At 41.6% G+C, this 13,678-nt stretch overlaps 1 pseudogene; it reads right to left on the bottom strand.

The window, feature by feature from the left end:
- LOC121270801 overlaps window positions 1–13,678 on the bottom strand; it is a 119,704-nt pseudogene that overhangs the window by 102,477 nt on the left and 3,549 nt on the right.

Raw genomic sequence — 13,678 nt, 5'->3', positions numbered from 1 at the left:
AAGACCAGCATTTGTTGCCCATCCCTAATTGCCCTTGAGAAGCTGGTGGTGAGCTGCAGTTCACCTGGTGCTGATACACCCACAGTGCTGTTAGGAAGGGAGTTCCAGGATTTTGATCCAGTGACAGTGAAGGAACGGCAACATAGTTCCAAGTCAAGATGTTGTGTGGCTTGGAGAGGAACTTGCAGGAGGTGGTGTCCTCATGTGTCTGCTGCCCTTGACCTTCCTAGGTGGTAGAGGTCGTGGGTTTGGAAGGAGCTGTTGAAGGATCCTTGGTGAGTTGCTGCACTGCATCTTGTATTTGGTATACACTGCTGCTAGTGTGGATAGGTTGTGGAGGGATATTTAAAGTGGTGGATGGGGTGCCAATCAAGCTCAACCAAAAGACTGCATCTCCAGTAATGCAGCATTCCCTCAATTAATCCACCAGTGTGTCAGCCTAGATTACGTGCTCAAGTCCTAAAATGAACTTGAACCTATAACCTAAGCCCAAGCCAAGAGTGCTACCAACTGAGGCAAGCTGAGACCTCAAGACAAATAAGGTTAAAGGAGTTGTAATTGGCAATTTCTATTGGTCAGCAGCTCAAGGTTAACAGTGGACACTAGATCATTCAGAAAAATAACTGGGGCAGATTTTATTCCCTGGAATGTCAAGGGAATAAATTGGGACTCTTTCAGAGAGCTAGCATGATGGGCCAAATGGCCTCCTCCTGTGCTTTATGATGCTAGGATTTCCCCTCTAACACATCCAGGGATTGAAAGAAGAAACTTAAACCTGTTGTGAGAGACAAGATAACAGCCATTACCAAGAGAAAACGAACCAAAGATGCTCATCAGAATGAGGTGGTAACACAGCAGTGACAAGACAGGTAACCCTAATGAGCCAGTTTGCTTATGAGACAGCCTTCTGATTGAGAATTCCACCGTGATATTTTAGCAATTCCTATTTGTATGTGAAGGTTACACTAAAGGGAAATTAGTTATTACTTTCTCCCATTGCCCTTTCCTGTCTCCCAACACAACCCACCATCCTCTCAGGAGATGGCTTTCTCTCTAATATCTTACAACCAGTCACTACAAGATAGAGAAGAGATATCGGAAAGAAAGATACCTGTAAGTATCACCCAATTCTTGCAAGATAACCTCCATCTCAAATCGTCCCTTCCAACAGATACTGTACTGTCCACAGAACTGTTCTAGATGCACAATTTATTGCAAATTCATTTCTTTCTGTCAAGTTTCTGTTTATAGTACTTTTGGTAACCTACCCCTAGACAGAGTTTAAATCCTTGAGATTGAAATGTGAAATTAAACAGTGGATCTAAGAGTAACATAGTTCAATTGAAATTCCTTTCCCTGCTATTTTAGCCAAAGATGTAACAGGTTTCTTATAAATGAGTTAATGCCTCTAAGGTAGTGAGCAAAGGAATTTCAGATAAATTCGCTAAGCCATCCTATGTCCCTATCTCACTGTAATTTCGAGACCAATGTTATTTGTGTTCCGGATAATGTGACAGTTATTGACGACTTAAACAATGTCTCCTTTGAGCAGCCGGTCTCTAACACAGTTTTAATGAATAATGAATAAAACCAGAAAACACTGGAAGTGCATTGCAGGCCCATCAGCCTCTGTAAAAAGAAAAGGGCACATTAATGTTTTGGATGTAGACCCTCCTTTAGAGCAAGAAACAGGAAGAGTTCTGACAAAGGGCTTCCTGAAACGTTAACCCATCTTTTCACTTTTCAGAACCTGATTATGTCCAGCATTTGTTTCATTATTTTAATGTGTACTTTTTTCTCTCTATTTGTACTGTTTTAATCAACACCTTATAGATTTACATTTACATGGGCCTGATCAGGAGCAGTTAAACTCTTGAGTATGGACTGAGATTGTAAGCTTCAAGGGACAATTACCATTCATTTAATTCAACCTAATCAAGGCTGACTACCATGGCAACAAACAGGACAAACACTCCACCTTTAAAAAAAACTCCACACTTAAAAAACAGACAAAAGAGATCGTGATGTCATGTTCTTCCGATCAGCATGCTCAATCAGGCTCCTTGTGATTTATTTGAGAGTTGTCAGTCACAGGATATTCAAGAGGAAGTCCAGTAGCAATTAAGAAAAATCAATGAAAGAAATTTCTGCTGGACACCAACAATGGCAAAACCATGTACTAATGTTCTGAATAATACCCAATGAGATAAGAGGCTATGTACTTATTCCAGAATAAAACAAAATACAGAATCCAAGTTCAGGCATTCTCCATTAAAGTGTCTCACATATCCTGGTTCAGTGACCCATTTAACTGCCCAATATGGTATGAAATCATACAGGACAGGAAGTTCAGAGTTTGGAGGAACCGGGATTTTTCAGTCTCAAAAGGAGATGTCTGGTAGGTCATCCCTCATAGAAGTAGATATGATAGTGAGTGTGTAGAAAAGGTAATTTTGGACAAAACAAATCTTTGAACTAAACTGTGAGAGAAGCAAAGCAAGAACGCATACAGACATTTCGATAAAACTGTTCCCAACCTCAGGGTGTCATGAAGCACTTTTCAGCCGATGACGTACTTTTGAAATGTAATCACTGTGATAATGATGGAAGAAGCAAGGTATGGAAATGCAAAATGGCTGAGTCTTATTACAGACACAGAACAAACTTGACCTGGTCAGGCCTCGGGGAGTTACGTGACCTGTTTTGGGTGGGGGGGGGGGTGTGGTCCTGGGGTGGGGGGGTGTCAGCTTTCTGCCTGGGAGTTTTTGTGTGTGCCCAGGAGCACCCCTGCTTTCTTTGGCCCACAAAAATGATAACTGAAAACTTCTTGGCCACTTTATCTGGGGGTCCAGCAGTTCCAACAAGACCAAGGTTAGGTTGCTTAACACCTGATTCAACTAGGGAGAGCGAATGCGATGCAAGTTCTGCCCATTTTTACCTGAATTTAGCATTCAAACTCCTACAACAGGTACAGGATGCAATTCACGTACTTAAGGAACCCCACACTTGTGCCGTGGACAACTAAAAGTCACCCAAGCTAATTCAGGGTTCAGTGTATTTCTGCTCCAGGTTGGACTCAACAGATTATGATGCAGAATTAGGAGGCTTAATACCCACTTTATAGGCACAAAACAGGAAATTGAGCTTCTCGCTCATTGTGTATACAATAGACCTCTTGTCCCTCCAGCCTTTCTTTCCCCAGTACCAAAACTTTCTCTCGTCTCATCCCCTATCAGCTTTCTGAGCCACCATGTAGTCCAAATTATTTCAATTGCTCACCTCTTTCTGTTTTCAATTTTTGTTTTCATCATTCTTGTCCCTGGGCAACCCTGGCATGGCCATGTTTATCGCCCATCTTTATGTGATCAGATGTGCATTCTGCAACGATCTCTTTTGCAGCTTAAAAGATTTCCAGGACAGTTCAGCAGGCATCAAGTGGCCAACTATACAGCAACAACAAGATAAGGGAGATGATTCCAACAGTGTAAACTGGGGAAGCCAATTCGCTGGCATGGCTTTCCTGTTATCCAAACCTAATAAACAGCCAGCATAAAAAGGTCTACATCTGTCTCCCACTATCAAGAAAAGAGATCCAGTTTCAATAACATAAACACAGGGATAGGACTACACTTGGTTCTTTGTGGACAACATGTTGAAGATGCTCCTGAGCTTCCAAGAGAAAAGGTGAAAAAGCAATGCCCAGAGGTCATTCACCTGAAACAGCACCTTGACTCTCAGCCATAGTTAGTACAGAGCTCAAAATACTGTATGTTCCTCAAAAAACATTCCCAGTGTTTCCACTGTGCTTGTTACGCCCTATATTTCCTCCATCAATTCCCTGCCAGTAAACAGCGATTTCTCTTCCCTTTGTACGGCACTCTTGGGAGTTAGTGCCTCTTAATTGAAACAGACCCTCATAAAAAATCACCAGCTGGTCTTGTGGCCAAATCCTCATAAATAACACACGCACATAAAAAAACAGGCAAGCCAATTAACACAAAGCACAGCTTGATGGAGCAAGGCAACACTTTGAGAGCAGCAGGGCAACCTGACGCTATCAGAGAATGATACAGCACAGATAAGGCAACAATAAGCATCACAGGCTTGGCCTTTAAGATGCAAAGAAAACTTATTATCTAAGGGTTGCATTTATACTGTGGCCATCAGACTGAAACCATTAGGTGCAGCCCAACAGCACTTGGTGTACATCGTCTGGCTCCAGTTTGAATTCTCTCCACCAGGAGAGAATTCTGTGCAGGTGTGTTTATACACAGAGCTCTCTTCCCAGCCAGTAGATATTCAAATTTTTCGTGAGTGGGGATGGGAGGGCACATATTCCCAACCCAATTAAATAAACTCTGGGCAAGTTATTCAACATGCCGTTGAAACTCAAAGGATCCCTGAGCACGCTTTAAAACCAGTTTGGTACTGTGCTGCTTATTCATACATAGGCCATGGCTGAATTAGCCCTATCCATCACATCATTGTACTACTGGGAGCAATCCTATTCAGGAATCATCTGGTCAGTGCAAGGCACTTTTTAGTGCTTTAAATGAGATGTTAAACCAAGCCCTCACTGCTTGCCCAACTGGGCGTTAAAGATCCCATGGCAATATTTAAATATTTACCCAATCACTCATCCCTCACACAACATGATTACAAAAAGCAGAGAAGATTAATCCTGCTTCTCAATGTCATTTGTGGGATTTTTTGATGTATGCAATTGTAGTGTTGCTTGAAGCAAGAGAGCTCACTACCCTTCTTGGAATAAGTTGGTGGCACCCGCTGAAACCACTAAAACGGCCCCAATTAAACATGTTAATCTGAAGACAGCACAACCTAGTGCTCCATCATCAGGGCACTGGAGTGTGAGCCTAGGTTATTCAAACCCTGAAGTGGGAATTAGACTTGTGGCTCAGAGAAAACAGGTACCACCAACTGAGCCAAACCAAGATATCTGTGTTTTACTATAAGGTCAGTTTTATGGTTTCTTCATCATTCAAGAACCCATAAAAATCAAACAGAGGAAGCACGGAATTTGGATTCATCTGACCAAGAAAATATTCTGAAAAGAAGCAACATCATCAATAACGGTGGCTTATAAAGAAAGAAAGACTTGCATTTAAATAGCGCTTTTCATGATCATTGGATGTCTCAAAGCACTTTACAGCCAATGAAATACTTTTGAAGTGTAGTCATTATTGTAATGTAGGAAACATGGCAGCCAATTTGCCCACAGCAAACTCCCACAAGCTGCAACATGATAATGACCAGATATTCTGTATTTGTGATGTTGATTGAGGGATAGATATTGTCCAGGATACCAGATCTTAGAAATAGCGCCGTGGGATGTTTTAAATTTTCCCGAGCAGGCAGATTGGTGCTCAGTATTGGTTGCATCCAAAACGAACCAATACATGGAAAATTATAAGCAATCTAAACATTTATTCATCCTACTATATTGTATTTGGGGAAATCCAAGACTTCACTTCAACAATTTCTAGTCAAGAGGGTTGTATGCAAACAGGATTTATAAATTTGCTTGCAAATTGGATCAGTTGCTGTAGAATCATTTATGGCTGAAGAATTACCTTTCTGTTTTGCTGCGTGCTCCATAGGAATCTTCATCTCAGAAAAGAACTGGTACAAATTAAACACAAAGAGGAGATTAAATTCTCTTCACAAGGTAACGTGATGAAGCGGGTAATGACTGACAGGACTGAGTGGAGATAGCAACACCTGCTGGAAACATTCAACGCTTGCAAATCATCTGCTGAGAGGCTTCATATTCATCTATCTTCTCTCTCCCCCCCCCCCCCCCCACCCAACAGATACACAATAAGCTTTATATCTGCTTCTCAGATGGCTGTCATAAGTTAAATGACTTGCATTTATCCAGCGCATCATGTCACTTCTTGGAAACAGCTCAAAGTGCTTCAAAAACATCTTAGAGTGCTTCACGTACAGTGAACTAGCTTGAAGCCAGCCATTGTTGCTACATGGGTCAACTTGATAGCCACTCGTTGCCTATGACATCAGAATAATGGCCTGGATTTTGCAGTCAGCAGCAAAGCAAGGGCATTCGCCACTGACATTGAAGGAAACTGCCCACAAAGATCTAAATGGCATTCCTATCCTCTTTCTCAATGGCAGTTTAAATCTGGTGCCAAATCCAAGGGATGACTTGGCATGCAACAGTGATGTCAGAAAGTGGGTAGGCAACCAATAAAGTTGAGGTGTTCACACAGAGCAAACCAGGAAGCTAAAAACACTTACGTTTTTAATTTAAATTTTCAGATGGCAAAATTAATTTGACTGTATTCAGATGGAAGCTAAAATAAAGATAGACTTTTAAAAATAAATAATCTTTTTCATGTTTTTGAAAATATATGGAATTTTTAATCATTGTGGAGAAACTGGACAGCCCACAAATATAAAATTAGTTTTTCAGGGTCAGAGAGGGTGTTTAGCAATAATTTTGAAGTTAGCAAGCCATTAAAAAACCCAGTACAAAAGTTACACCACATTCGACAAGGTGTAACTTTTTGCAGAATTTTTCCAATAAGACTAACAGTGTTAGAGTGGAAGTTCTCTCTGATGTGATGATCTCATGGAGATTACCATCTCTGGGAACCTCTGCAGTGCACCCTTTGGAGGGGAGTAGACTCACTGACAACATCGTTTGGATTTCAGCATTTATTTATGCATGTCCAAACTGCCAAAGTTACTGTTAGTTTCAGCAGGGTAATGCCAGCGAACACTGACAATTTCACTAACATCATCACCACAAAAAAACCAGGCCGTTGCAATCTGATGAACGATCACTTCCATAGATATCTCCATGTAAACTGATCTTTGAAGCCTTGAAAAACATCTCCAAAAACGGAGTCGACTTATCTGCCAAGCACAAAGTGGGTGGCCAGCATTGTCGTGGCTGGTTCACCATGCGAGCCCTTCTCTGTGTGCATGTGTCATAAACTCCCGTACATCTTTGCAACATATCCCTTATCGCTTGCTTGATCCTTTGCACCTAGTTATAAGGGACCAGTAAGTAAAACATCCTTTTGTGGGGTGAAATGTTAAGGCTGACTACTAATGCAAGTATAGCATGTCGTGGCTGGAAAGGGGGATGGACTTATACATCGAGTATATGTAAAATTTTGAGGACTGAAAATAAATGGGATTGTCTTATACACTGGGTTGATCTATAAGCCACTATCTGTTATATTTGTTTTTTTAGTTCCATTGGTTGAAGTATGAGTGTTGGCTCCCAGGACACCTCTCAGACAGGATTTTCTGAGGGTATATTTTTGTGACCATCAAGCTGAAGGATACTCATTCTGGAAAAGAGAAAACACTGGCACTCTCAGTGCCCAGAGAAGTAATGAGTACTCCAGGCCATGGGCACCATTGGTGATGTATGGAGCAAAGTTCCACTTGCTCTGCCCAAAAATGTGCTTTAATCCAATTAGAAGATCATTCCCTACTGCACCTCTATTGTATTTGTGTTTCAACAACAACATATTTACATAGAGTCTTTAGCATGGTAAGTCAGCCCAAGATGCATAACAGGAGTGTTATCCCACAGGATACAGACCACCCTTGTAGGCTCACTGGGTAAGATTACCAAGCTATTGTTAGTGGTCCTGAATTGTGTGGGCTGATCAGTCAGTCAATATTACCAGGTAACCAAAGATGTCACAAGGCTTTCCTGTTGCTAATTTCCCTTTGCTAATTCCTTAACATATCTGATATTGTCACTATTCCTTTTAGATCTTCCCCTACACTATCCCGCCAAGTAAAGTGATGTTAAGACTTTCACAGTCAAGTTACAACTTGTTTTACTTTTGGTAGTACATAATGTGAGTATTGATGAAAAAAGAAACATGTCAAAGTTTTTCATCTTGCGCTCATCAGCATCAGGACACTTCACAAGAATAACAATATAAGGGGAAAACAACAATTTATACTGCATGAGAAGAGAGTGCTGATTGGTTGGCAAGTAGACTCTGATTGGTAGAGGCATTGCTGTGGAAAATGCACCGGTGTGGCACATTTGCATGTACTGGAAGCTACATATATTAATACACAGGGCCCTGTTCTTTGCAGACAGAAAGAACCTGTATGCACATTGTGCCTGTAACAGCCAAATAAAATAAGTGACAGCCATTCGCTGACTCATTCCTCAGGGCAATGCCTTAACCAGTCAGGGTCAAGCTGCCTGGATTAAATTTCAAACAATGCTTGGCAGTTAACTGTCAGTCACTATCACTGTTGCATTCTCCATGGCAACACCTCTACCAATCAGAGACCACTTGCCAGCCAATCAGCACTCTCTTCTCATACAGTATAAATTGTTGTTTTCCCCTTGAATTAGAATTCTTGCAAAGTGTCCTGATGAGTGTAAAACAAAAAGCTTTGATATGTTTCTTTATCAGCAGTACTTGTTTTACTTTGATATACTGACGATGAATCATTGATGAGAATTGTTCCTCCCATGATATTTTTCTTTTTAAAATCTCTGGCCAATGGCAAATTTTCAATGCTCTTGGTATATTTCCATGGGCTTTACACAGAGCTGCTAGAAGAGGGAGCCTCCTCTTCTGCTCGATGCTTGATGGAGAACAGTGCCAGGTAAAATTGTAAACACAGGGAACATTTCCAGGAGCTTGGTACTGAGGACTGCTTCTCCAAAATCAGTGCTATAGTGCAGAAACACCATAAATAAAGCCCCTCTTTTAAAACTCTACTTTCATGAAATCCAACTAGTGCCCATTACAGCTTCTATCATGCACGCACTAGTTCGGGGATCAATTGGTGAGACTGAAAAGGTTTACTTGATAACTAAGCTGTCATAAAATCTTGATGAAACCCCTGAAAATCCCTAACATATGATGGAGTAAATACTGATAAAGCAGAGGTTTAGAAAGACTGGCTGTACTTAACGTTGATTACTTAGCAGGACAGGAAGGGAAGCATCCGAGATGGCTGAGGGAAGCAAGGGGGAGAAATTGCAGAGGTACTAGCCATAATCTTCCAAGCCTCTTTACATACAGCGGTGTGCCAGAGGACTAGAGAATTCCAAATCTTACACCCAATGTGTTCTTTCCAACTATTGTGTAAGTAAATGTGGCAATTGTCTTGCTATGAAGTTTCACTAGGAAGCTCCGATTGAGGCGGGAGCCTTATCACTGAATATAAATCCGAGTTTGATGATGTTTTAATGTTATAACCATTACTTACTGTATGTGTGAAAGTTTAGAATCTGTGTACATTACTTTAGCTACAATGAATTGTCATTGATTTACAATGTGCCCATACCACTCAGTCACTTGAATATTGCTGAAAAGAGAGACATGTTGTCAAAGCTTTTCATGTAATACTCATCAGGATAAATGCACTAATGCCAAATTTCAAATGATCACAACCTTTTTGCCTCAGCATTGATTTGCCAACCAGTTAGCAGCCTTTTCTCCTGTAGTATAAATTGTTGTGATTGTTTGAAATTTGACATTCTTACATTTGACCTGATGAGTGCAAGATGAAAAGCTTCAGCAACAGAAAAATGTTTCTCTTTTCAGCAATACATACAAACTAATAGGTATCCCATTAGTACTGACTGGCACTGGAACACACAATGGATCATTTTTAGTCAACAAAATCCCTTCTTAGACACAAGCGCTTCAAGAAGGCAGCTCACCATCATCTTCTCAAGGGCAATTTGGGATGGGTAATAAATACTGACCTGGCCATCGATGCCCACATCCTGTAAATGAATTTTTAAAAAGCCTTAAGAATAATGTTGCCTTCAGATTCACTGCTAACCATTTACATTGGTGGTATTCTATTGAGACTGGCATTAGTGCAGACTGTAAAAAGGAAGCAGAGGGGACATGATGTTGCACTTTGTCTTTATCATGCCTGACTTGGGAAAGCAAGTTGCCCCCTTTGGGTGGCATTTTGCACTGTCAACCTTTATCAAATTGATGAGGAGAATACGTAGTAGGATTGGAAAAGCAACCAGAAAAAGTATCAATAAAAGCTTGTGTTACTGAAGACAGTGTGCACTGAAAAGCAAGGAGATAGTGTCCTAGGACTGCTAACAAAAAAAATCACCCACAGTTATCTCAGAGCCCATAATTTGGCTTGACAGACCATGGGCCTCTCCATGTTAACCTTCCATTAACCCTGTCCAGAGGCAGCTCGATTCTCTATAGCGTGACTAATCATTTCAGCACTCTCACCTCCTCAGGTCAAATACACACAGGGTTTCCAATGGCCTGAAAGGTCAGTCTAGCCACTATCATGCCAATTATGTCAAAATCCATCTAAATGCAAACACTTCTGTAATTAAAAGCGAGCTGTTCAGCTCCAGGTTAATAGGCATTAAAAAAATATCCCGAACGGGAACATCAAGAAAAAAGGCAGTGTTTGTATTCCTAGTCAGTAGTGATTAACCAGTTTTCAAAGCCGTGAATATTTTCCAGGTTTTCAGCCTGCCTAGCTGCTGGCCATACCTGATTTCTAATCCTTTTACTGATTCTGAAATCTAGATGGTGACTTCCTCTCAGAGAGGATTCACCAGCCATCCAGGGTCGAACTAACCAGCTCCGAAATTTCTAAACTGATCTAGCTGATCTCCCGTGGCATTGCTCAGTTGTATTGTAGGACCTGAGCTGCTTTTGACGGATCTCTGTTTAACCCGAGTTGTCCCTATAAATCTATTTTTCAACCTTGGCCTAAATGGAAGGTGATGGCACCGGCTTAGAGGCTGAAGTAATTTTTTCTCGTTTGCAGCCTACTTTCAAATCCCCAGTTTTTCTCCGGAGGTCAAAAGAGACCGGCAGATATAATAGGGCCCCTCCCACCAGCTGGATTTTCCGGTCCCGTCAAAACCAATGGACTTTTGAACAACTCGCCGCAGTTTTTGGCCCCACCCCCCACCTCAACGGGGCTGTAAAATTCCACCCAATGTCTGGAATTTTTGAAGAACTATTCTTTAATGCAGCTCAGGTGGAAAACTCGCAGTTTATTCCAGATTATTTGAGTCAATGAAGTAGAAGGAACATTTGTTTACACATGTGTCTTTGAGGTGTGGCAGACAAACCCTTGGTGCATGATGGCTAAACAGATAATCAGCCAAATGGAAATCAGACAGGAGAGTTCCAGATTTTAAAAATAAAACCCTTACTTTCCAACTTGCTTCTGTGTAATACCGGGTCTTCATGCAGCTTTGACTTTAGGTTGTCAACTAATGAAACCCCCTGATCTCCCAGTTTCCTTTGGCGGAGAGACTTCTGACTAGCCACTGCTGATATGAAATCTGTAGACTTTGTTGCATCTTATGTAATGGCCGATAGGCTCAAGTACGTCATTGGAAGAGAGGCTGCGGCCAGCGATTCAACAAAAGGTCAAATTTAGACTTGTCCACTGAGCACCTACTGAGCGATCTCCACCACCTCCAATAGGGTAGACACAGCTCTCTGTTAAGTACATAATTACAGACTGCTAGCAACTAGTGGAGCTCCCAGAAGTTCACTTCACTGGCCAAAAAAGAACTTTTCTTCAGCTCTTTGTACCAGTTGTGGCTCAGTGGGTAGCACTCTTGACTCTGAGCACAAGGTTGCAGATTCAAGTCCCGCTCCAGGATTTAAGCACAAAAATCAACACAGAGTCTCCGGTGCAGCATTGAGGGTATGCTGCACTGTCGAAGGTGCTGTCTTTCAGATGAGATGTTAAAGCCTGTCTGCTGATCAGGTGTTTGTGAAAGATCCCATGGCACCATGTTGAAGAAGAGCAGGGGAGTTATCCCCTGTGTCCTAGCCAACATCTATCCATCAATCAACATCACAAAAACAGATTACCTGGTCATGGTCATATTGCTGTTTGTGGGAGCTTGCTGTGTGCAAATTGGCTGCTGTGTTTCCTACATTATAACAGTGATGACACTTCAAATGTACTTCAAATGGCTGTAAAGCGCTTTAAGAATCCAATGGCCATGTAAGGTTCTGTATAAATGTAAGCCTTTTTTTAATTAATTTTTTTTCTTCTCTTCTGAAGATATTGCAACCCATAGTATAGTCTTTAACACAATGTTTCGCGGAGCCTGTAAGAAATCATTATTGAAATGTTTCTGGCCAATCAGGTGAATTGGTTAACCTGTACCCAATTAAAAATCTTCATGAACTATCAATAGCAGGTGCAGGGCTCCCTCCAGTGGCTTAACAAGCAAATGTAGTGTGGAAATGAACTGTGCAAACCAGGTACCTCCCTGGCTCAATCACACTGTTCTACATGGATATGAACTCCACCTGTGCTTTCTTTGTAGGATTTTGGCTACTTCCTCTGAACTCACATTAGAATCAACACATCTTACAATACAGAAAGAGGTGTTTTGGACTGTGATGTCTTTGCCAGCTCTTTGAAAGCTTTAATCCCATGTTACCTTGAGAGTTTGATTCCAGGACATTTACGTGTAACAGGAAGGAAAGGACTCAACACATATGCCTGGGCACTCAGTACCCACCCACTACCCTCTCCCCCATTGCTATTAAGCTCTGTTTATGCCTGTGTTTCTTCTTTTTAGTTAGTTACCAAACCTTGTCATGGCCCCGTTACTCACTTTCTGTGGTTTGCTGGACGAGTTCCTGGGTGATGCTTTAGTTTTCAAGAGTTCACAGTATCACAGAAACTTTACAGTGCAGGAGGAGACCATTTGGCCCGTCGAGTCTGCACTGGCTCTCTGAAAGGGCATTCCACCTAGTCCCACTCCCCTACCTTATCCCGTAACCTTGCACATTTTCTCTTTTCATGTAGCAATCCAATTCCCTTTTGAATACCTCGATCGAACCTGCCTCCACCACCATCTCAGGAAGTTTGTTCCAGACTCCAACCACCGCCTGAGTGAAAACATTTTTCTTCACGTCACATTTACTCCTTTTGCCAACTATTTTGAATCTGTGCCCCTTAGTTCTTGATGTTCCCTTGAGCGGGAACAGTTTCTCACTATTTACCCTGTCCATACCTCTCAGGATCTTGAATACCTCTATCAAGTCTCCTCTCAGCCTTCTTTTCTCCAAGGAAAACAGTCCCAATCTCTCCAATCTATCCTCTTAGCTACAGTTCTTCGTCCCAAGAATCAATCTTATGAATCTCCTCTGTACTCTCTCCGATGCCTTCACTTCCTCAAGTATGGCACATACAACTGGACACAGTACTCCAGATAAGGCCTCACTAGTGTCTTAATACAAGTTCAACATGACCTCCTTACTCATGTACTCAATGCCCCTATTAATAAAGCCTAAGATACCATATGCTTTATTAACTGTTCTCTCAACATGCCCTGCCATCTTCAATGACCTATGTACATATACACTAAGGTCCCTCTGTCCCTGCACCTCCTTTAAAGGTTCTCCCTTTATTTTGTACTGTCTCACCATATCTTTCCTGCCAAAATCAATTGTCCCATGCTACTCTGCATTGAACTTCATCTGCCACTTATCTGCCCAACCCACAAACATGTCCATGTGCTTTTGAAGTTCAAGACTATCCCCATCACAGTTGACAACATTTCCAATCTTCATATCATCTGCAAATTTTGAAATCATACTCTGCACACCACAGTCTAGGTCATTAATATATATCAGGAAGAACAAGGGTCCCAGCACCGATCCGTAGG

The sequence above is a fragment of the Carcharodon carcharias genome, chromosome 28 (assembly GCF_017639515.1).
Source record: "Carcharodon carcharias isolate sCarCar2 chromosome 28, sCarCar2.pri, whole genome shotgun sequence".
In the NCBI taxonomy this organism is placed as follows: Eukaryota; Metazoa; Chordata; class Chondrichthyes; order Lamniformes; family Lamnidae; genus Carcharodon; species Carcharodon carcharias.
Note: the sequence above shows the minus strand (reverse complement) of the source record. Positions and strands in the feature narration are given on the sequence as shown.